The following is a 25,836-nucleotide window of genomic DNA, read 5'->3' as shown; positions in this document are numbered from 1 at the left end:
TGCCTTCTGCAGATGTAGAGAAAATACTATTAGAATTTCCCAAACTTACATCAAACTGTTTTCATCATGAGCTAAGGGTTTGGGTTTTTTTTTAACAATAGTGAAGAGCAATCTTGGAATTAGAAGCTAAGACTTGAAGACTTTATTGGACCTGCTTCTGTTCCAGTATGGCAAGCACTTTTTTTATCAATATGAGTTTTAAATCTATAGACATACATAGAGCCATATATCACAAGTACTATTTTAGCCAAGCTTAAATAAATTATTATTAGAAGAAAAATAGAGATTAAAGAACAGGAAAACAAATTATAAAGTTTCCAGGTAGTATGCATTATGTAACAACAACAAAAAAATCTCAAACCATGCTCCCATAATCAAAAAGATGAAAAATTTTTCTAGAATTCTGGGTTAGTATAAGAAATAAATGAAGAATGAAAATAAACATTAAAAGGAGACTAATTAATATAAATTAGAAGTGAACAAATACGTACAGCTGACAAGGAAAGCAGAAGATTATAGAGAAATCTTTAGCCATCAGGATAACAAACATGGGAAAAAAAATTGTATCTGAAACAGAAGAAACCCTCTCAGTGTAATAGTTACGCTTCTGGGTGGGTAAATCCTTCTAGAAGACTGGTTGAGCAGAAATTCTGCCTGCTGATACTTGTTTCTAATAAAGCTTGGAAGAACAGAGAAATTTCAGAAACTAGAAGAGAGAGGGTATTGAGCCAAAACCCACTGAAAAAGTACATACTCAGCAGGCATAAAAACAAGTCACTTCCTAGATTTCTAAAAGCTGCAGTCACTAGGAATCATAACTGGTTGGGGCCTTTTCAAGGGAAAATCATCAGTCATCAGTTTCCAGGACTAGATACCATCCCACATTTTCAGAAATAGTTTTCATTTGAGAATAAATATAAAATCACCTGTGGATGACACAAACTTAGCAAGTAAAAATTAAGGTAAGCAAAGAACAACCACAAATCACTTGGTTGAGTTGGATTTAGATGAAGAAAAGGAGGGAGAGTTCCCTAGAAACAGAAAATTTGAAATGGACATGGGACCAAGTGGACAAGGAACTCCACAGATATGTCAGAGTGATATTGTGACTGAACAGTAAAGCTGATGTAACATAGAGGAAGAATTCAAATAGTAGTATTGCTAGGGGTAAACCACTGAGATCAATGTCAAAATGATACAGTGTCACAGTCCACATTTTCAAGAGATTTTGAGGAACTGACAGGCTATAGAAAGGTACCACAAAGAGTCTTTGACTAGTGGTAGAAATACCTTACATTGAGGGAGATACTACATCTTCACAGGGCCATTCAAAGCAGCCCAGAAAATGAATCCACTCACCTCTTACCCCTCACAGATTTGAATGCAACCTGCAAGCCATTTACAGATGTTTGGGGTATGAATTGTGGTAAGAACAACCTAATGGTTTATTCACACTGTGCTAACCTGAAGGGGATTCAAATGACACACAAAAAGCAGCACAGACCAGATCTTTTGATACCCTTAGATTGTGACCGGTGATTGTTACAGATTAAGACGTATTATAACCAAAATACTAACCATGCACCAGTGAAATCTGGATCACACCAATTCAATAAATTTGAGAGTTTTTAGCCCATTAAGTCATACATACTTTGAAGTTTGAACATAATGTTGCAGATCAAAAACTTTCCAGAAATAATATATTCTTACAATTGTTAGTTCAAATACTGCAGATGCTTTTCTCACTGTTTGCCGGTCATCTCAAAACATCTTTATTTTCTCCTCTCATCTATGGTTTCCTCCATTTTCACTGCTATATGGTGAGGTGTCCACCATTATGTAAGACATGGGTCAAATTTCATGGTAGCTTTCAAAGTATTCTATTACTGCACGCTACCAGAAAGAAAATGTGCAGCTATGGGCAATCATTACAGACTTATCATGATACTCTAATCCCTTCCTCTGAGTCAAAATGAGCCAAGCCCAGTGCAACCACAAACTCTTCAAAGTACATCTAAGAGTTCACTGAACGCTCAAAGGATTAACAACCATGTCAACTATACAAGAAAGAAATAACTTGTCTCTCACCATTCCTTTTTCTCCTGAGGGGAGGTGAAACAGGAGCACCTTCCACACAATTGTGTCATCAGTGAGTAAGACTTGGTGTTTCAATGATGTCAATGGGTTTAACAGGTAAATTTGAGTTATAAACCATGGCAGTAAACCTCCACTAATCTTGAATTGCCTGACATAATCTTAATGTTACCATGTACCATAGAATACGAAGAACAATTCCTAGAAGAGGTAGAGGATGAGCCAAGGCCCACTACCAAGTCAGTACAAACAAGCTCACTGTGTGACCCATTCGGCAGAATAAACCCGGATATACTAATATTTTGTCCAGTTCTTTTAATTTATGTTCAGTTCACCATATTACTCATAGATTTTTCCAACTTTAAACTACTTGCTTAAACCGTAAATTTGATGGCACTCTGAATCTTCTCAGAAATAAACTACACTTCTGAAGCTGTCCTTTTATGAGATAACACCACTTAGTCTTCCAAGTCAATAACCCAGGAAATATCCCTGACTATGCTCTCTCATGGCTTTACCTGAAGGTTACATCCAAATTTTTAGCATCCTTTCCACATATAATTTCTACTACTTACCTTCTTTTATATATATAGCTAGCTAAAACTTTTCTGAAGACTGCTTTATCCCTTGTCAGCCACTAAGAAATTCCCCTCTCCAGCCTTGCCCAGCTTGACCTGCTCATATCTATTCAGTATACTATCGCCAGCATTTTGTCTTTGTCTCTCATTTTCACTGGTTACCTTTCTTTCTGTACCACACTACCGATTCCCCTTCTTTGTGATATCAAATACCTTTTCTTTCAAGGCCTTTTGTGGACTAACCCAAGCACAGACAACCTTATTGACCCTTAAAACAGAGGGCTAGGAACCACAAGACACTCACCATATCCCTCAGAGAGCTGAGTGGAGAAAGAGCATAGTCCTACAAAGACGAAAGTGGCTCCACAGGAGACCCACAACTCTATCTGTGGTTTGGGGTTAAGCTGGCCTTATCTCACAGTGCCAGCTTCAGAAGTCTTTGTTGGCTTACTTTCTCCCACAGAGAGGAGCTGAGAACACTCAGCAGGCCCAGCCCTGGTAGCATGACATAGACCTAAAATGGAACTTGAGCAGCCTGAGAAGTGCATGAAGTGTGTTTGCTTCCCCGGAACACCTTCACACTCAGTGTCATAAGGTTGTTGAAATTTCAACCATAGCTGGGCTGTCACATAATCCTACTACTGCTACTTATCACATATCAAATATTGTTTCTTTGTGCTTCCCTTTCTGCGTCTAATCATCAGCTGTCCCTTGCTTTCAATTTGCACAACTGTTTGGAGTTTACATGCATTTTGTTCAATATTTGTGGAGGATCTGGCATAGAGGAGACTGAGGTTCCAGGAGAGAGCTTCCTCTGATTTAAACACTTGCCTATGGCTGGCTTTTTCATTAGGGTGTTTTAACCCTCAAACTCCAGAATATTTCCTCATGCAGTTTTCTGCAGGTATCTCTTATGATTATACAGTACAAAGTGTGTGGACATTGGCTCGGTAAAACTGACTCAATAAAAATGCTAAAGTAGGAGTTATTTGCTGTTCTAAAGCAACGTCACCTTTATTCACACTTCTATGTCCACCTGGATTCTTTCAGTTGCAGTTGCTCTCCTATGGAATACTATTACTTTCCTTTTGGTCTCTATCTGCCAGAAACAGTTTTGTAGTGGTTGAAAATACCACAGAAAGCTGGCAAAACTCTGGCAATTTTAAGAACCCTAGCACAATTTTGGAACCCTAACAGAACACTATCAAAGTGGATCTAAACCAGCTCCTTCCCTAACCCCATGATGGGACAAGCAGATTACCGTGCAACAAGTTACAAATACAAGCTGTGAGTGCTGATACAAGCTGTGTGCTGTGATTCTCAGGATTTATGCAGAAGTAGCTTGTCTAGCAATTGCATTTCTAGCTCAGGGCAGAGCCTGGCAGCAGAGGGCTAACACCAATGTGTCTGCATACAAAGGACTAGGCCACATGACACTGAGATGCCTGAAACTGCCTTATGCTGCAGAAATAGATTCTAGTGAAGGGCTTAAATCTGCCACATGAAGATTTTCCCGGCCTCTTGCTCTCTCCAGTTTCTCTCTGTTGTCTTCAGCTTTTGTGCTTACCCTGTGCCTCAGAGCAGACAGGAAATATTTTGCTTTCAGGCACTCAGCTCTCAGCCTGGTGTTTACAGACCATTGGTAGCTTCTGCAGGCCATTTCAGAAGTAGAAATCTACAAAAAAATAAAAAAATTAAATAATTGAAAGACGGAAATGGATTTTTCCTACTATCCATTACCGCCTGGGTGCTAATAGCTTTATCCTGCCAGGAGCTGAAAATCTCCTGGAAGGAAGTGAGTTCCCTCATTATTTTAATGTAATTTGAGTGCACTCAGTACCTTGCAAAGGCACTTGACACCTCACAGGAGCAGATGCTAAATACTCAGTACATTAACCATTTGACTGTTACCCTCAACCTTTTTGATAATTGGGGTTATTTAAAATACCACATACTGCTGCTCAAATATTGATAACTCCTACCCTGACCTCTTCTAAAGAATATAAATAACTCATTAATCATCACTTAGTTATCTTCTGCAAATAACAATACAAGAGACGGACACTTGAGCTTTTTATGTAAACAATATTCTCTATCTGAGCAACTAGCAGTCTGCTACAACCTAATTTGGCAACAAAAGTTATTAATTTGAAGCTTACTAAGTAACTTCACAAAACTGCCCAGGTAGTTCTGAGGTTTTCCAAGTGAAACAGCAGTTTTTTACTACTAGACTTAGCCTACTTTTTTATGGTAGATGGAAGAAGCACTGAGGGCACACTAATAATGTATTTTCAGAAATTGTTCCTTTTTGGTGAGGGAAAAAGCTGACATTGAGGATTTCTTTAATGTTTGGTAAGTATTTGGAGACAGTGGTTTATTGGTATACAAAACATCTATAAACACACCCCTGCGGTATGCGAGAGGGGAGTAAGAATGAAATAAACTCTAATTTTCCCAAAGTAGAAGCAGCCAAACTCTGTTTACCCTCAGCTATACTTTTGTTTGGAAGGCAATGTACAAAAAGTGAGAAAAGTATCTATGTTGTTTTGTACAGAAAGTACCTCGGAAGCTTTTCTTTGTGGATTTATGAATCAGAAAAGCCACAAAAAGCAAGGAAATTCTCCTACATTAATCAATGCATCGATGTGTCAATAAACATGTGAGGCTGTGGAAATTTACAGGAATCTGCAGACCTTAAAACGTCTGAAAAACTTCAATGCATTAACCTACTGCGCCATCTAGCCTCGCCCGGAGGACATCTCCCCCTCACATCTGTTATAATGGAACAATGTATAAATCAAGAAGTGTATTTAAATATTGAGTACACACTGAAATACTTCCCTGTGTAACGCTCTAGTATGAGGGTGATATTTTTCTAGCTTATGTTTCTTGTGTTGAAAATCTTCACAGCTAGATCAGAAAAGCTACCCTTTTAGAAAAGGACTTGATCTGCAAGCTGCTCCAATATGTCAGCAGAGAAAAAATTGTCATACTGCTTAATGACAGAAGACCAGCCTCATGTGTGGCTTACAGCCAGTGCAAACACACCCTACAACAGCAGAAAAGCCATTGCTAGCAGCATTTCTTTTTTTGAGGGCAGCAGTGAGAGTGAAGACAACAGAACTTTTCTCTAGTATAAGTTGTGTCACCAGCAGAGGCTTGCTGATATAACACTAGGGTTGAGATCGTAGAATCACAGAATACCAGGTTGGAAGGGACAACAAGGATTTCCTGGTCCAATCTTTCTCAGCAAAATACACATTCTAAACAAGATGGCCCAGCACCCTGTCCAGCTGGATCTTAAAAGTGTCAGATATTGGGGAATCCACCATTTCCCTGTAGAGATTCTTCCAGTGCCTGATTGTTCTCATTGTGAAAATTTTCCCTCTTGTGTCCAATCAGAATGTCCCCTACAGTAGCTTGTATCCACTACCCCTTGTCTTTTCCATCTGACTCTTATAAAGGCAGTCTCCATCTTCTTTGTAGCCACCCTTGAAATACTGGATCATGGTGACACGGTCTCCCCTAAGTCCTCTTTTCTCAAGGCTGAAAAAGCCCAGTTCTCTCAGCCTTTACTCACATGCAACTTCCCAGCCCTTTGATCATCTCTGTGGCCCTTCTCTGGATCCTTTCCAGCCTGCCCACTTATTTTCTATACAGTGAGAACCAAAACTGAACACAGGCTTGTAGGTGTGGCCTGACAAGCACAGAGTAGAGTGGGACAATGACTTCTTTGTCTCTGCTGGTGATGCCTTTTCTAATGCAGCCCAGCATCTTGTTGGCCTTTTGTGCCACAGCAGCCCACTGTTCACTCATATTGATCTTGCTGTTCCCCAGGACCCTCAGGTCCCTTTCTACAGAGCTGCTCACCAGCTGGGTACATCCCAGCCTCTGCTGCACTCCTGGTTTATGTTTGCCCAGGTGCAAGACCTTACACTTGCCCTTGTTGAACTTCATAAGGTTCTTCTTAGCCCACTCTTCCAGCCTATCCAGGTCTTCCTGCAGGGTGGTTCTCCCTTTGGAAGTGTCCACTTCCCCACTCAGTTTGGTGTCATCAGCAAACTTCATCAGGGTACACTTGATACCATTATGCAGATCATTTATGAAGATGTTAAACAGCATTGGTCCCAGTATCAGTCCCTGAGGAACCCCACTCATGACAAGTTGCCAGTTTGAAAAGGAGCAACTTACCACCACCTTCTGGGTATGGTCTGTCAGCCAGTTCCGCACCCACCGCAGAGACCACCTGTCTCAACCATAACACATCAGTGTCCTTAGGAGGAGTCTGTGGGAAACCATATTGAAAGCCTTGGAGAAATCCAGGTAAACTACAGCCACCGTTTGCCCCATGTCAATCAAGCAGGTTACTTTGTCATAGAAGGAGATCAGGTTTGTCAAGCCTGACTTGCCTCTGGTGAATCCATGCTGGCTATTCCAAATCACGTGCTTCAACTGATTTGTGATAGACCCCAGGAAGATTTGTACCAGAACTTCGCCAGGGATTGAAGTAAGACTGATGGACCTCTAACTTCCTGGGTCTTCTTTTAAGCTCTTATTGTAGATGGGCATGACATTAGCTTTCTTCCAGTCTCCTGGGACGTCCCCTGGTCTCTACAACTTCTCAAAGATTATGGAGAGCAGCCTTGCAGTGGTGTCAGCCAGCTCTCTTAACACCGTTGGGCGGATATTGTCAGGGTCCATTGACTTGTAAGAGTTGAGCTCTTGTCATAGTTCCCTTACCAACTTTTCCTTCACTGACAGTGGGTCTGTGTTTGCTTCAACCGGGATTTCTGTTCCCAAGGCCTGGGACCCAACAGTGATGGTAAAGAAAGAGGTGAAGAAAGTGTTGAGAAACCTCTGCCTTTTCAGCAGTGCTGGTTATTACTTCACCTCTATTGTTTAACAACAGGCCAATATTTTCCTTCTGGTTCTGCTTGTTTATGTACCCAAAGAACACTTTCTTGTGTTTTTTTTTGACATCTCTGGCCAATTTCAATTCAAACTGAGCTTTTGCTTTACTAATGGCATCCCTGGACACCCTAGCAGTGCCTTTGTAGTTCTCAACAGTTATTTGTCTGCTTCTCCACCTCTGATACACTTCTCTTTAGGTTTTGAGCAGACTCAGAAGCTTGCACTTAAGCCAAGGGGGTGTCTTGCTCTGCCTACTTTCCTTAACTTTAAAGGGGATGAAGAGGTTTTGTGCTTCCAGGAGAGCATTCTTGAAAAAGTCCCAGCGCTTGTCAGCTCCTTTATCTTCCACGTAAGCTTCCCCCTCTCAAATGAGCCCTGGGTGAGCTGAAGTTTACTTTTCTAAAATCCAAAACCTTCGTCTTAGTACTAACCTTAAACATGCTCAAAAAGATCCCAAACTCCACAATATTGTGATCACTGCAGCCAAGACTAACACTAACTGAGATATTACCAAGAAGGTTTTCTTGGTTTGTGAGTAGCATGTCCATCAGTGCTTCCTTCCTGGTTGCACATCTAACGCTTATGTGAGGAAGCAGTTCTCTATGCATTCCAGGAAACTGATGGATGACATTTGAGCTGCTCTGTTGTTCTTCCAACAAATGTCTGGGTAGTCAAAGTCACCCATCAGAACCAAGTTTTGTTGCTCTGAAACTTGCTTAAATGACTCAAATTTTCCTTTATGAGCCTTACCATCTTGGTTTAGTGGTTGGTAGCAGATGCCTACTATAAGATCCCCCTTGGAGATGACCCTTTTTATCTTGACCCGGAGACATTCAACAGGGCTTCCACCATCTCCATAGTTGGTTTCTATACATTCCAGGTTCCCCTTAACATAGAGCACAACCCCGCCACCTCTTTTTCCCTGCTTATCTTTACAAAACTGCTTATAAAAATCCATTGCGATCCTCCCGTCATGTGAGTTATCCCACTATGTTTCAGTTATTCTTACAATATCATGATTTGCTGACTGTGCACAGAGCTCCAGTTCTTCCTGTTTGTTCTCCAGGCTGCATGCATTGGTATTTATACACCTGAGGTGGCTGGTCTTCTGGTTATCCTCTTGGAAGGCAGCTAAGGAACATTTGTTACTGTTCTAGTTGGCCTGACTTATTCCTCAGTTGGCTGCATTGTCATAAGTGTTACCGCTACGAATCCCGAGCCCCAAGTCCTTCGGTTTAAATCCCGCCTCACCAAGGTGGCCAGCCTGCTGGCAAAGATTCCCTTAGATGTGAGGTCAATCTGGCTGTGACATCTGTCACCCTATTGATTGCCAGGGTTGATTTGGCTGATCTGGCTGGCTAGACGGCTGCCCCGTTCCTCCCTCACCATTCCAAGTGCATTCCTTCTGAAGCTGCATGCTTGGCAGAAGGGGATGACCTTTCCTGATTGAGGTGTACCATTCATTGGTCAAGGGTATACGGTAGCTGCACTCCCCTGCTAGAACCTCCAAACAAATAAACAAAGAGTAGTTGGTGTAGAAATGCCCATAATGGACAATAGTTGTCAGTATGCTCCCAAACAGCTCTAATGACATATTCTTTGGACTGCTCCTTCCAAAATCTGTCTCCTCCATAGTTAATGGCCATTAACTGGTACTCCATGCAGTGTCCTATTGCCTTGTGCTCTCAGTTGCCTACTCCAGGATCTGCTTCTAATGCCTCCTCTTCCACAAGCTAGACTTCCTCAGCCTTGCCTATATGCACTGCTCAACACTACACTGGTTTTGCCACACAGATTCTTTCATTGGGCATGGCAGATAGGAAACACTCAGTCTCATTTGTGTAACTGTCAGAGAAGCATGCCTGTAACTCCAGCATGTCCTGTCAATGACTTGTTGTGTCCCAGAACTCAGAAATGGCCTTATGCTAGTCCCATGCCACCAGAGGGACTTTTGTGGAGAAGTAGCCTTTGCATAATTTCTTGCTAGCTACTATCTCCAATTGGAATGCGAGATTTCGCATCTGGAAGCACTACCGTGCATATGCTGGTCTGCCCACAGAGCATTCATTCTTACATCCCTGATTTTTGCTCTGCAAATGCTGGGCAAAAAGGGATCTCACCCTACTCCATTACTGCCTTCTTGCCCCAGTACCATGTCTGGTTCTCCTCTGGTTACCCCAACTTGCCTTGTCTGGTAATCCTCTGGTTACTTCATCTGTGCTGAATGAAAACGGGTGTCAACTAGAGCTCCTCTACTGCTACTGGCTTCAGTGGGAAATAGTCATGATTTCTCCATCACATACTGGGCAGAAGAATTCATATCTGTTCTTGCATCAGAGTGAAGGTCCGTAGTACAGCAAGACTCCACAGGGAACCTTCTTCTCTTCCTTCTGAATATGCTCAGCTCCGTTACACAATCACTTAAAATTGGCTGTCGTACCTGGACATGAGACAGTGCTGCATACGTGACCTGAATGTAACCATAACGGTCATCAGGTAGCCTTGTTACCACTACAATTAATGTTCTCATCACACAGACAGAAATCCTGGGCCGATTTTTCATCCTAGTACATTTGCTCACAAAACAAACAAACAAACAAACAAACAAACAAACAAACAACAAAAAAAGCCCCACAAACAGACACCCAAACAAACACAGAGGGAATACTGAATGTCTCACAAGAAAAAAAAAAAAAAAAAAGAAAAGGAAAAAAAAAGGAAAGTAGTATATCTATCAGAAAAAATGTAAAATTAGGGGAAAAAAAATAAAAAAAGATTGTAGGCAGGAAATAGACATTGATTTCTCTGCCTACCACAATAGACGCTAACAGCCAGGATGCTGTCTTTTGTCAAGAAGCATCAAATTCTTATGTAATTTAACAGCCTGACTGGCAAGGCAAATTTGAGCTAAAGTAACGTGTGTATGGTTTGTCAGATTCCAGGGATAACCACTTGAAGCTAATGCTTTTACTTTTCACACAGTCAATTTTACAGAAGTCTTTCCCTTCATGTTTGCATTATCTCAAATTGTTTGGCGACTGAATGTATATTTTTTGCATGTATGTGATTAATTTAATTTATAATTATCCATCCGGTTAAGGCATCTAGGCAGGTAGAAGATCTTCAGATGTTGTTAATTGTTTTCTGTAGGATATGTTTCTTTTAAAGTTTTAATAATCAGCAATTGAAGTTGCCCCCCAGCAAAAAAACAAACAAAAACAAAGGATCCAGAATATTTCAGCACACAATCTCAATATATGACAGTGGAAGAAATACTGTTTTCAGCACACTGTTCTATTTACCCTCCTATTGTGGAGTGTTCCATCACATGCTCTATATTTCATTAGTCCAACGCTCGAAATACAGAATTAATTTTAACCAGTGGTTCCCATGCAAGTTAAAACGTCTGCCCTTGGTGTCTCTTCCCCTACTTTACCACAAGATGGTAGCAGAGAGTTTCTCCTAAGAAAAACTGACCTGAAAATACCGTGTCTGGAATGAGAAGCTAATTCCCCGTCTGGAATCCCAGCTAGCTATGCATCAAGCTGCGAGTCTGAATACACTTGGCATTTCTTAATTCAAATTCCCCTAGCGCCTAGACTTTATAAGCACAGAATTGTTCCAGTGTGAGGACCATACAGCCTGCACAAATGTTTCTGGGGTCAAAAACTATGTGGAGGAATTCTCAGGAAGTTAATCTCTCAGGGTATGTTGCACATACTTGGCCCTCAGGAAAATGTTGAGGACACCCTCTCTTAAAGTCACACAGTCCTTTCGTAATATTCTAGTGACCAGAGTTCCTAACGTGGAAGTAAACAGATGGATTTAATTCTCTCTTCAGTTGAAAGAACTTCAAATACATGCTTGAAACAACTCCAAAGAACGACTGAAAGCACAGATTTAAGGCTGGTATAAATGGAGTCAGCACAGCCCTCCTCTTAAGACTATGTCATTGTTCAGAAATACACAGGAGCTCACTGGAGTTGGAGAGGCAGTCTACTTGTGCCTCGTGCAATCTGATGGGAAAGAATAATTCTGGGACATGAGCAGGTCAGAATTTACCTACTCAGAGGAGAAACTAGGACTTTTAAAGGAACTTGGAAGATGCATGTCTCTAAAGCTCAAACACCTGAGGGGTAAATAAGTGCCTAAATGGTGTAAGTGCTCATTAGTGATTAATTCATTACTGTGCTCAGCTGAACCCAACTGCATTTCTAATACCACTAGAAAATTTGTGCAGCTTTAGCAATTTTAGTTTCCAAGTAAGTTAAGTGGGGAAAAGATGGGAGATTGTTGTTAGACTAAATTGTTCCAGTATTTAAATGGTGGCTACGAAGAAGATAGAGACTTCTCTTTTACAAGAAGTCACGTGGAAAAGATCAGAGGTAATGAGTACAAGCTACTGCCTGGGGAGATTTCAATTGGACACAAGAGAGAAAATTTTCACAATGAAAACAATCAGGCATTGGAAGAATCTCCCCAGGAAAATGGTGCATTCCCCAATATTGGACACTTTCAAGATCCAGCTGGACAGGGTGCTGGACCATTTTGTTTAGACTGTGTATTTTGCCAAGAAAGGTTGGACCAGGATATCCTTGTGGTCCCTTCCAACCTGGTATACTACGATTCTATGATTAAACTGATGTACATAAATTTGGATTATATGACGTCATGGACAAGGACCATACATAAAAAGATCATAGAGAATAAAGTTTTTGTCTTCTGAGCTGGGATGGAATACTTGAGCATAACTAATCTGCAGCCTTTCTACCTAACAACTGGGAAAAAAAAAAAAAACAACATGGAAGTTCTAAAGAAGACATGAAGTTCATGTATGTCTGTATTCGTGGGGAAAAAGGCCCTGAGAATAAAACCAGAACTGAAATAATTAAACATTATAAAACCATGAATGTGCATTAAAAAGTGATTTGAAGTTACACATTGATTCTAATGTTGGTATTTCCTTACATTTCACTGATTTTCATCTCAATAACAATTGTTTAACATAGGGGGGTTTGTGCAATTACTAGTTAATGGGAAATAGCCAATCTTTTTTAGTTAATTAATTCCATAACTTATTTATGCTACTGTGCTTTTCATTTTTTAGAACAAACCTACACTTGTTACATATTAGCTGAGATCATATAAGTTTATACATGCATAATTTCTGCACCATCTCTTGTTAGGAAGCACAATTATTGTTTGATCAAAGAGACATGCTTGGGGGAGAGACTGTTGCTGGAACCACACAAGTTTGTATACAATAGGCTGCAATTCAATACAAGCTCAGGCCTTGCCATTTACAGTGACCTACCACAGGCACAATGGAAATGTCTGCAGAAAGCTCAAAGCTTATTTGCACAGGTCACTCAGGATGCACCTGCAAAACAAGTGCAGACAATTATACCATTCCTCTCTCCTACATTTCATGCAACAGTTCAGGTTGGCAGCAAGGAATCCTAGTTTGAATCCAATATGAAAAGTCTATTAAGAAACAAGTAATATTAGCTCAGTCCAGCATTAATATGGCTGCACAGTTTCAGTGACTTTCCCCTGAAGCTGTGAGACGACCAAAATTACTCTCAGAGGAACTCCACCTCTTGTCTTCCTGGCTTCACTAAAAAGCACACCTGAAATTGTTCAGTGCTCAAGAACACTTCACTGTCCTTTACACTGAAAAAGCATTTCTGCAACCACTGGCTCTAAATAGAAACTGTTTCCGCCTAGACATTAAATCTTGCATGTGCAACACTGTTTCTGGAAAACAATGGTTTGCTTTACTTTGGGTTTGGAAGTTGCCACCGTGCAGTCAGAAAGCAGTTAGCAGTGGGTCACTGTTAAGAAGGAACAATGTCTTGAGGGGAGCTGGAGAGATATGTCCTGGCTGTTACTGGCTGATAGCTGGCTGTTAGCAGTCAACAATCTGTCTGATAAAACAGAAGATGACTAGGATTTCCAAATAAGATGAAGCTATGAGGGATCATATCAGGAAACAGGATTAAGATTCAAAAGCATCTTGGTAAATTAGAGTAACAGTGTCTCAATAGGGAACATGCAAAGTTGTAGTCTTAAGCAAAAATAATTGAACAAGCAGGAAAGAGTTGGCAAGATAAAATGATCTGTGGCTTACAGAACACTGCAAGTTGATCTTATAAATAAACAATGTTCTGTTTCTAAGGAAACAGCAAATACAGAGATAGGTAGGAAGAGAAGTGTATGGGAATACGGTGCTGGTAAGGCCCCTGTTGCGAGTTCTGTGTCCTCCATTTCTTCTTTCAGAACTGGACTTCAAGACATGTGTGAATATCAGTGATCCCCATCAGTGTCCTTTAAACCACTGAAGGAAGTGAACTTGTTTACCCTACAGAGGTCTGGAGGGATCCCGTTATTAATCTTCAATATTTCAAAGCCTGCTGCAAAACAGAAAATAATTACTTTGTCTCTTTTAGTTTCTGGGCAGATAGTGGTGGGTATAAAGAGATAGCAAGTATTTTTGGTTTATGTACTAGAGAACTTTCTACTGCTAAGGATAGTTAGGTTCTAGCCAGAGGCTGCCTTTGAATGCAATGGAGTACCTGGCAGTGGAAGTTTTTAAGAAAAAGTTCTGTGGATCAGGATAAGTTTCTAGTAAAAACTGCCCAGTATCTCATGCATATGATCATTCATTACCTGGATTCAGAAAATCTCAAAATACAGGCTATTTTTTCTGCTAAATAACACAGTAAATAGTTTCCTGTTAAATAACATAGTAAAGGAAAGTCTTTCACTGCATTAACTAATAAGGAAATTCTAACTACCCCATTTCTCTCATTTCAAGTCTTTAATTCAGTGCCTGACAAAGGGAATTATCTTTTGTACATTCTGTTTGCAAATTTTTTTGTTTGTTTTCCTTTTAAATGGTCCGGTTAATGTAGGTAGCATTGTTCCAATGGCTTACTTTCTTCCTGAAGAAGTAAGAAATCAGAAAATTACTCTTTTATTACTCATAAGGGGTAAAAAGCTAAAACTATTAGTATACCAACATTAGTGGCAGATCTTGGAAATGCTGAAAGTAAGCAATATAACATCACAAGCACATCATCGAACACAGATCTCAATAGAGAAAAACTAGTTTTAGATGCTGAGAAGCTAGAAAAACCTGATGTATGAAAGAGGAAATATTTTGGTTAGGTTCAGCATACACTAAAATATTGGAAATATGTAATTTAAATAAAGCATTTCTAAAATTAATATGACTAAAATTGAGAAAAGTATAATGGAAATTCAAGCTTAACACCACCAGCAGCAGCTTCTCTTTTCTCTGCTAGTGAATACACATAGTTTTTCATTCATTAATTTATCCCTTCATGTACTTATTTTAAAGTTAGGACTAAAATATACTCCTGGGGTTCATGTGCACAGCAGCAAAATCCAGAGGTAGCCTTTGGTCTGAAACCTAACAAGAGAAGTAAACAAAAGTGAAAAGGAAATATTATTAGTTCCAATTAATAAATTAAAACTGACCTCTGGAGATTAAATGGCATGACTGTTTTTCTATTCAGAACCCTCACCAAGCTATTCTTTCCTCTTAGGCTAGGTTATTTTCTCTGTCTAGCCAGATAGCAGCAAACAGGATTTGCAGAATATGCAAAAAATAAGGATATTATTCTTCTGACTTGTTTAATATTTTTACCTCAGCATTCTCCACAAGTGACTGCTTAGTGAGTACAGGCCTCCATTGCCTGAATTGTAGGCAATGTGGACTATTGCTAGCACATTTATATTACTATCAGTACCCACTATCTGAAGGAAGACACTAAGACGTGTGCACACACACATCGTCCTCCTCCCCACTTCTCTTCATGTTCCCTGCTTATTTATCTGATACATTTAATCTTCCAAACAACATTGCTATGGATTTTCTAGTATTATATATTCTGTGCACTTGCTGTTTAAAATCATAGGTTTGGTTGTGTTGCCAGTTAACATTTCTTATACAAGTCCAATAGGTTGTTGTAGTTTCCTGAATGGTAATCATTTCAGCACTTGCCTTCCTAAAGCAAAAGCTCAAAACACTACACCCAAGCATTCTTACTAATGAAACTTGCAAATAATTGTATCCAGAGAATACAGGGGAAAAAAAAAATACATGACTAAATGATGACAGCTAGTGCAAGCAGCTAATGGAGACAGCAGTCTGAACAGCAGTTTCCAGGGTCTGTCCGTAGATTTTCTAGATCTTATGGGAACTTCTGGGTCACTGAAGAACAACTGGGAACTCTTTCAGGAACTTCAGGGTGTCTACTGATGCCAGGAAAAGATAGCTTTATGAGACCTTGACCAAGGTCTAGCAACTCCTAATGAGTTTTGTCAGCCATTCAGGATAAAAGGGTGCTTTGAGCTCTTCTGGCACCAAGAGGATGTCTCCTCTGCCTGCAGATCTGCAGCTACAGAACAGGCTCTGTGTCGTGGAAGCAGATGAGGGCCTGGGAACTATTTAGCAAAGCATCAGAAGAGCTGCATGAGCCTAAGCATGCAGAGTGTGAGTCATAATGGGAGGGTCCCTGCTGTGGGAGACAAGGGCTCTTATACACTGACATAATCTACTGTCTAGGAAGTCTTCTGCTTGCTGGGGGCTTGGATCCAGGCCATTGTGGAGAGACTGCTTAGGCTTGACTGGCACTGGCATTAGTATCCCATGCTGATCTTCCACACACTGAAACTAGCATCCTGGGCTGATCTTCCATGTGGGCACCAACGATACTGTGAGGGGAGAACCCGAGTGTACTGAGTGTGACCACTTGGCTTTGGAGGTTGAATCCAAGGGCAAGGGGGTTCAGGAGGTATCTCCTCAGTCCTGCCAGTGAAGGGGAATTGTGCCTTCAACGAGCAGAGAATTCTGTGGATATATATAGGTTTGCATAGCTGGTGTTGACAGTAAGGAATCCGTTTTTATAGCCAATGGATGGTTTCTAAGCATTGAGGACTGCTAGAAGGAAATGAGAGCAACCTGACTAAGTGGGGCAAAAGAATCTTTGTGAACAGGCTTGACATCCTAACAAGAGCTTTAAACTAGGAATGATGAGGAGAAAGGTGATGACCGACAATAAAGTGAGGGAAGGTGGATTGGGTTGGCAATCAAAGGGTGTCCATCCCAAGCTTATGCACACCAATAGGAAAGCTGAAAGGACACCATTATGGGGGAAGCTCTCATGCTTTGGGAGGAGTTATCACACTTGTGTACTTGTCTGAAGAGATGCTATGCTAATGAACAAACAGGAGCCATTAAAGCGCCCTTTGTGCTGATGTAAGGCTATGAAACTGCTTTTAATTAGCAGTAAGGAGACTGTCATACTGTGTCCAGTGTTGGGCACCCCAGTTCAAGAGAGATGTTGAGAAACAGAAGATACAGCATAGGGGTACCAAGATTGTCAGTGGCCTAGAGACCATGAACTAGATATTTGATTAGTGTCCCAAACAGGAGGCTAAGGGATCACCTAAAAGCAACCAACAACTACTTAAAAGACAGCTACAGAGTGGACAGACAACTCTTCTTGGTGGTGGCAGATGGCACAAGACAGCAAGAGGTAACTGTCACAAATTTTGTGTGAGATGCTCAGGTTGGATATTACAAAAACTTTGCCGCTATGAAGGAAGTGCAGCAATGCAACAGGTTACCTAGGAAGGTTCTGAAATTGTCTTTCTTGTACGTTTCAAGACTTACTAGACAGGTGACATTCTTTCAATGGGAAATCTGTTATAGGTCCTCTTGGTGTCACGGATGGGTGATTCAGACTGCTTAAAGAACCACTGACAAAAGTATCAGCAAAAGTGGTTTTATTGAAATATGATGTTGCAGAAGTGTGACTTCACAAAATTCAGTGATACAATTCCCTCTGTTACTTACTGTGCAAAGGATATAACAACAATTCAAAGCTACCAAGACAGAATTAAAGTTACCAAAAAAAAACCAGGTTATGCATAGTATCAGTCAGTTACCAAAGACCTGTAGTTAATGGGAGGTCTCTCTGCCTAAAAGACCAACCTTGAGAGCTGTCCCAGCTCAAGAGGAGATCACCACCATGCAGTTAGGTGCTCAGCAGGGAGAACTCAAAGAAAGCTCCCTTAGGATGTCATATTTATGGAATAAATAGGTTGGCTTGTAGTCAAATTACACACAATGGAAAAGGTTTGCATGAGACTTCTTGTACCAACAACTTTATTTGTTCCTTAACAAATGACCCTTTGAAAAGCCACCTGTTATTCAGGTGTTAATTGCATGATCAGCATTCCAAACTCATATGCATCGATGCTCACTGTGTCACTCTGCTCCTTCAAAGAACAGATTAGAACTACAGATGTTCGTGGCCTGATTATGGCTTAAGCCTTCACCTCTTTTGGAGCATGTACCAAACTACCACTAGTTTGGTTAAAAAGTTGAGTGCATCCATCACATTTGGTGAGTTTTAGCCAGGCATAGAGACCCTGAAAGAAGAATATATGTAATTCAAAATAAAGCAGTTAGTTACTGGTTAACACACAAAAAAAAGCTAGCTAGGGTTTAATGAACCATTGGACTAAGCATTACTATACTTGTCACTTGTGCTAAGGTACCAAAGAAGTCTTTGCTGAGCCAGCAGGCATGAGTCGAAAGGGGAAGGGTCACTTCACATGGCTCTCTGGAAAGGATTCCCAGCATGACCATGTTATCATCTTCCACCAGCTCCATCAACACTGATAACATGACACAATGAGTCCCAGCTAGTCCCCAACTAGAGTGATTAGCTTGCCCAGGCTTCCCCAGGTGATTTTTCCATTTAGAATATTATACCTTTTCATGCTAGTACCTTCCCTCTGAAATCCTTGAACTACCAACCATCTCATGTCAAGAGCTCTAATTCTGTCTGCACTTTCAACTTTCTTGTCTCTCTCCAGTTGTTCTCATAGCTCTCCCATAGCAGCCTGGATGAAGGTTATGAAGCTATGTTGTATCAGAGCCAGGTCCTGCATACATGTACACAGGCAACTAAGCACCTAGGAGAGGTGGGAGGAAATTCAGAGCTGTGGTTACAGAGAAAGAGGTTTTGGTGTTGTCTTCTAGGCTTTTCCAAAGAACATTGCTATGATATGATATATAATGAAATTTGGCACCTAACTTGGGTCTTTAGATTCTGTAGACACTGTGAAAACACATTACAGTGTCAAGTTCTTTTGTGGATTTAGCTTTCTTCTTTTCTTTCTCTTTCAGTTCTCCCACCTCAAAGATGAGAAAACCAATACCTTGTTTTTTGAAACACTTTCTGACTGAACATCATTCAATAACCGGTCTGGTTTTTGGGTACTAATTAGTACCTTGAACATAATTTCTAGATAGCAGTGAGTTCATATGTTAATAAGTCTGGAGTATCCCAGGGATAAGCAATGACACTGTTCATTCTGGAACTTTTGGATTACATGGATCAGTGCGAAAAAGCAGCATCAGAGATTATCGCTGCTATCCAAATGGAGAGGCAAGAGCAGGCTGAACATCTGTCATCCACAGCAGAGTTAAAATGATTCAGAAAATGTTAAATATATTGACAGATTTTAACAGGTATCTCCAGTAGAGGTATACAAGGAGAAACATTTTCAAACACAGATGATGGGGCTCAAAGCAGCAAAATATTCCATTCCTACATGGCAAGACTAAAAGGAATGCAATGATACCAGATCAAAATCTGAAGTCCTAGAACTAAGCTGTCTTACTTTATTCCCTCTAGTTTTCATTCCATTATTATATGCCATTTTCCCATCGGATCCTTACTGTACAAAAAGACCGTTTTGTTTATTGCATATTATTCAAATGCAACTTTCAAATGTAGAACTCATAAATTTCCAGTAAGCTTTTCTAATTATACTGTCTAAAAAATTAGAGGAAATAACTTCTTAGCATGTTACAGGGGGTTGTTAATAAGCGCAGGAGAAAAAAACAGGAAAAAAAAAGCCAAAATTTTGGCATCCGATTTTAGACAGTTGTGATTTGCCTTTTCAGTAAAACTAAGCAATTAGATGACCTTCCATGTACGTGCTCCTCTGCATTCTGATGGAACAGTAAATGTCTGGTTCTAGTGTCTTCATGAAAAATGAGTATCCAGTGACCCTCTGTGAAAAGTTCCATTTGCATGACTCACACAGTATGCACAGAGCTCTGTAGAAGAAATAGATATAATTCTCCATAGTAAGGTTCTGAACAATAAAACTATAGTTTGACTAGAAGTCATTTTCTTTAATAGAAAGCAAAAGCTTAATGAGAAAATGGAAAACCTGACTAAAGAAGCAGGGTGTTACTCAACAGAGGGAAGCGCGAGATATCACTGCAATACAAAGAGGCAGAGAATGAAAGCTAGACAGCAGTTCAGAAGAAATGGATCAAGGTGCTGAAGTGGACCACAAGTGAAGTGTAAGCTGGCAACACTATGCTGTTACAAAAAAAGGCAAACTGTATATCAGTGGGTATAAAAAATAATGTAGTCTGTAAGGCAAAACACTTCCCAGACCACATCCTTCCAAGGAAAAGCAAATAAGCTTCAAGAATTTCTGGCAACCCAAAGGAGAGCGAGGAAAATGGTGCCTTAATAGGTATGTTACATTTAACCTACAAACATAGCTTCAGAAAAACAAGAGACAGAAGATCTCTTATATGTTAAAGTGCTACAAGCAGGAGAAACCTCCATCACAGACACCCTGAAAAGGTAACAGGTTTAAACAAAATTTTCTCATGGCTACATCTTCTGATGGAAGCAGTGACCCATGCAGCTGGTGGCACCCTGTACCTCTTTTGCCACCTGTCACATTGGACCCACAGGTGAAGGGCAGGACAACAGACACAGTGAACTCCACATCTCCCTTCCTGCCTTATGGTCGTGTGATTCTGGGAGCGGAGAGTTTGACTTTGTGAGACATAAACTTTCTTAACGTGGTTTCTGAGTGGGATTTCATGGGACAGCTGTACGCGGCACAGCAGCGCAGCACTGGATTTGGTTATGGCCTTGATCCTGAGCCCTGCTGCAAGCACCAGGCCACCTCCTCACCCTGTGTGCCTTGGTAGCCACAGTGATCGGTCCCAGGGGACACAGGCAGACATCACTCCTACCTGCGGTTTCTAACGAGCGCGGGAGTGGGAGGATGGGGAAAGTGTTGGTTTAAGCAAAGTGCCCCTTCCCTGCTCCTCACGGTCCTCTCCAGGTGCGCCCGCCTGTCCTCCTCTCCCTGCTTGGACAGCCCAGGGTCGGCCCCTGTCACCGGTTCACCCCACGCTCTGCAGCCCCTCCTCGCCCTGGGGGCACCGGAGCGGCTCGGCCTCCGCCGTCCGTCCCCTCCTCGGCGGGACCCGGATCCCTCCAGGAAGGGGGAGATGGCGGCGGGCGGGAGAAGGGCCGGACTTCGGGAGGCCAGCCAAGGCAACCAGCCGCCCTTCCCGGAGGCGGGGGGAAATTCCCGAAGAGTTGCTCACCCGGGATCACGGCGGTGGACGGAGGCGCCGCCCGTCCTGCCCGGGGGCGGAACGGCCGGTAGCTCTTCCCGGCACTGACCCGAGGGGGCCGGCGCGTCCCGCTGGCGTGGGCTTTTCTCCTTCCTGAGGGAGGTGTTCGGCGGCTGCAGGTGAGTTACGCCGGTCTATCCCCGTCGCGGCAGCCTCTTGTTCCCCCAGCGATCTCCAGCTTCCCTTCTGGTGCCAGTTAAAACGTCTTCACCCTTTGCCTACCCCTTAATCCCCGTTTTTCCAGGCATCCCTGGGCACGGCGGGTGCGGAGCCGCGGAACTTCGGCACCGCCGTCCCCGCATCGCTCCTCTGTCCTCCAGAAACTGATTGCCCCCGCAGCACCATCGCTTGCCGCTGAATTTATGACATTTTACGACGCCCCCAACCTTCTCTTCTTTCAATATGCCGCTATTTAACTACAGCATAAAAGCCACTGATTTGACCTGAGCAAGAATTACTGAGGTGAGGTACATGGTGGGATGAGGATGCTGCTCCTGGCAAGCTGTTAGGTTTGGTTTTAACGTCTCCAGTTCCCGCTACTTTGAGAAGGTGTTAACTTGCTCAGAAATGCAAGGCCAGACCTTTAAATACAGCATCATATGGAGAAAAAGTGTTGCTCTTGTGTTCTTTTAAACAGCTGAAATCTGTTCTTGAATCTCAAAACTGTCAGAGTAAATGAGAAAAGGTCATAAATTCCAGGGTGGTTCCTGCATTCTTTGGAAATTGACTATTTTTTGGCATAACCTTTTTATCTCTTTTTTATCTAAATATTGCATGCCCAGACTGGTCCTTACTCCAGCAGGTTAAGCCAGATCCTAACTGCATTAAACGTAAATTGTGCCTGAAAATGTGGTAAAATTCTTCCTCTTAGTATGAGTCATGCCGCCATGTTATGTGATTCCTTCCCTACAATTGTTAGCATTTGTTTACACTGCTGAGCACTTTCCACTTTTAGATCCCATTTTTTTGCTATTTAATTGCTTTTTTGTTTAGATTCCAGCCTTCATGGGATCATGGAATACATGATGTTTTCCTGCTTTGGCAAAGCTCTTCAGAAAACCAACAGCATGCATCAAAGAGCTTTCTATTGCCAAAAAAACAGGAGATAAAGCTGTCCCTAAGTGATCAGATGATTACATGCCTATCAGACCTTAATTGTAGAAATTCTTTCCTTCCATGTACAGCTTTTTAAACTTGTTGCTCCCTCATTAGATCACAAAGGCTTATTAGGAGCTTTCAGTGTCTTATATACAGTGGTATTTTTTTTTTGTGCTAAGTGTAATCGAAGCCATCTTTAAAATTGCTTGGGAGAAGAAAGCCTGAGTACAAGGACTAAAGGAAGGGTTCATCTGCTTTACGATTTGGTGTCTCAGGTATTAATTTATTTTTTTTTAAGAATTGTTGAAAATTAAATTTTCTAGAAACAGTTTGATATTTATTTTGAAAAGGAATATATTTAGCAGTAGAATACTTTTGCGGATGCTACTTTACCAACGCTCAGTAGGTTTCTGATGGATTGACACTGCTCCCTGTTCCAATTAAACTGCCTCAGCTGGATGTCAGCTCTGCACTGTTGATTTTACAAGGGATATAATATCGGTAATTGCAGGAATCAGGAGAGCTGTTCAGTGCTGTCTTTATACAAATCTTTGACTTAGGGTGTTCTAGCTCATTTTGGCACTTATCTAGTTGTCTGTTTAAGAGGCAAAAAACACCTCCAGAGGACAAGTTAGCCTACTCACAGCCTGGCTTACTTTCTAGGGTACCTGTTTTTCTTTGGTGGCTCTGAAGGAGGTCATTAGGTTTTGTCACTAAACACATCAGTTCTGTTTGCGACCTTGTATGACATGGTATGGACTTGAACTGTGATTCCTGTCTTCAGTCTGTCTGTCTATGAAGTAGGGGGAGTGAGAACATTGAATGGAAAATGTCATATAAATCCGAAGTAGTATAATGTCTGCATTTGCTTCACTAACAGTCCTCTTCCACCTCTGGTTTAGGAGAATTTGTCCAATCAATAATCTTTATGATTTGGTGTCCCTATCTAATACTCTTCTTCAAATGGCTAAAGTTTTCTAGATCATAGCAGCTGAAATTTTTTTTTCTTCCCAGCCTGTGTACACACTGGTTAATTTTAGGATGTTGGTTTCAACTGGCAGCTGTTTCAAATATACAAATCAAAGGCCACTGAGAGAGTAAAGTTGTATGAAGTATGATGTGAAATATACAGTTTTAGAAAGATTGATTCAAAACAGATTGACTCTATGGTCAACTAATATTAGAAGTTCATAGCAGGGGCTTAGTTTTCTTACACACATGGGTATTCCAGGTACTGCAGCAATATGTGCATTGTATAGCTCCAGCTCCATGCCAATAACTCCCAAATACTCTGAGCCTGATCTTGAAAGAGGTTTCAGCTGAATTTTGGTGCTTTAATGCCTTCAAAGAGAGGTCTGACAAAACGTTTGTCTTAGGCTTTTTTACCAGATGGATAGTGGGAATTTCTTTTTTGTCTCATCAGTGGCATCACAAAAGCATTGGCTTGGATGGGACTTGAGGATCACCTAAGCCAGCCTTTTGCTCTGAATAGGTGATAGTTGTTTAGACTTTTTGCAAACTACCTACTGAAAGCAGATTTTGTCTTTTCCCAAGGTAATACACTCCTGTGCTTTCTCCACTTTTTGAGTGATTGCTCCTCACTTGTCAGGTCTCTGAGCAATTCTTGTTGCTGCTGAATATTATTGCCATTGCCACCAGGTTTCCAAAATGGTTGAGTTCTATTGAGGTATCTGTTTGTATTGATTGATTTGAAATTAGGCTCGGGAATCCTCAATCCATTTGTATCTGTTTTATCACAGCCCAGTTTACATCTTTCCAACAGGAAGAATTACAAATAGACTATGTATTCATAGTTTTAAAAGTCTATCAGTGTTTTGGGCTACAGACTAACGACACTGCTCTACTTCCCCCCACAGATGTTGAATTTTTGTGAGTGTGAAGAATATAGAGTAAAAGAAAAAAATCTTTGCTCAGTTAACTTTTATAGCTCTGACAGATCGTTTTGTGCCCAATCATTCTCAACTTTCAGCTTAGTATTATCCCCCATTTTATAGATAATTTCACAGTGTGTCCCAATAACCAGATTTACCACTGAAATTAGAAGTGTAACTACTGTTGTTAATGATGGCAAAGAATTAGATCTCAGAGGAGTGATTATTTCCTTCTTTTTGGCATTTATGAGACCATGTCTAAATTACTTGGTCCAATTCTAGGCTCACTGACAGACTGGACTGAGTCCAGAAGAGAGACACCACTTTGGAGGCTGGAACACAAGTAAGAGTCACTGAAGGAGCCGAGTTTGCTTAGTCTTGAGAAGAGAAAGATAAGGGCAGCTTTAACTGCAGTCCTTCCCTGCAGTAACTAATGGGAAGTTACTGACAAATTCTCTGTGATTCTGTGACAGACTGGAGAAATGCCTTTGCAAAATCATCGTAATGACAAAAGTAGCAAAAAAATAAGAATTCAAATTATGTCTCTATATTCAAAATCACTGGTGGAAGACCTTTTTGTTCTTACCTGCAATAACAAAGTACACAGGCATTCCAGGTTGAAGCATGGTGACAAAACGTGACTTCTCTCAGGCTTAAAAGACCTTGGCAGTAATTCATTCTCAGATGAGGAACTGTGGCATACTAGTGTGGTATTCATATCTTTTCAGACTGGCAAATCTGAACAAAGCTATTTACCAGAACAGTGGTTGTTACTTTTCTTATGGCATTTGATAGTTGTTCACGATTTCTCAGAGGTAGTACTTCGCCTCTTCCAAGGTGATGAATTATTTAGGTACCTAAAAACCTTCCCTGACCTTCTGTCTTCATTCCCTTTGTTGTTCAATTGTTTTCACTTTTGATAAGGATGTACTTAATCTACTGCCATATTTTTCTTTTTCTTTTTTTTTTCTTTTTTTTTTTTTTGTGAAATTGTTAATGTAGTTTGTACAACTGTTTTGATTCTTTTAATCTTTGTAACCAAGACACAGGTTTTTAAATGATGATTTAAAAAATGTACTTCATTATTAATAATACAAGACAAGTGCTGGACATTAGTTGGTAGTAGTTACTGTATGTGATTATTTGTTAGTCGTAGGCAAAAGTTTCTGCATAAGAATGATTTAAGTAAAAATATTACTTGTATATTAAGAACTGTATTTCCTTTTCCTCAAATAGTGTTTCACTGGTTTAAATTTAATTCATATTCTCTGTTGTTAGAGAATTCAAGAACTTTTCCTATGAAAACTGGTTGGATACCTACAATTATTACAATCCATTATACAGTATTAAACTAGATTATTGACATATTGAATAGTGAAAAGCATTGGAGCTGTACAAAATATGTTTATATTCTGATGATCACTTATTGTGTTACACTGCACTTTAATGGAACATAGATAAAAATAAATAAATAAAAGTGATCCAGGCCGTTTCGTTAGTGAACTGGCAGTGTAAATGACTGGAGAGAGATACTTAGATTAGACATTCATTTCAATACAATAGTTGAGAATGCCTCTTAAGAGCAGAAAATAGTTTGGTTTTGCTTCCCAAATGGGATGTAATTTAAACAAATAGTCTAATACTTCATGACTTCCACAATACTTTCCCACTGCATTTAATGTTGAATTTAAGTGATACACAACAAAGAGGATAAATAGCTTTGTGTCCAGCCCCAAAGATATTTACAGAATCAGGAGTCCTG

General features: G+C 40.7%; 1 protein-coding gene across 6 annotated transcripts in view; it reads left to right on the top strand.

Annotated features, from left to right (window-relative positions):
• Positions 1-21,031: 21,031 nt before the first annotated feature.
• The window catches only part of OSMR (oncostatin M receptor), a 33,738-nt gene continuing 28,933 nt past the window's right edge, over positions 21,032-25,836 (top strand). For 2 of the 6 annotated variants that reach the window (XM_071802618.1, XM_065861717.2), the window contains exons 1-2: positions 21,033-21,203; positions 21,329-21,546. The gene's annotated coding sequence lies outside the window, so the exon portion shown is untranslated. Of the gene's footprint in view, positions 21,204-21,328; positions 21,547-22,361; positions 22,458-25,836 lie in introns of all 6 variants that reach the window. The other 4 variants (XM_071802617.1, XM_065861720.2, XM_065861718.2 and 1 more) reach the window with 4 other exon arrangements.

This window comes from Patagioenas fasciata, chromosome Z (assembly GCF_037038585.1).
Source record: "Patagioenas fasciata isolate bPatFas1 chromosome Z, bPatFas1.hap1, whole genome shotgun sequence".
NCBI classification, from domain to species: domain Eukaryota; kingdom Metazoa; phylum Chordata; class Aves; order Columbiformes; family Columbidae; genus Patagioenas; species Patagioenas fasciata.
This window is presented reverse-complemented; position numbering and strand designations above follow the sequence as displayed.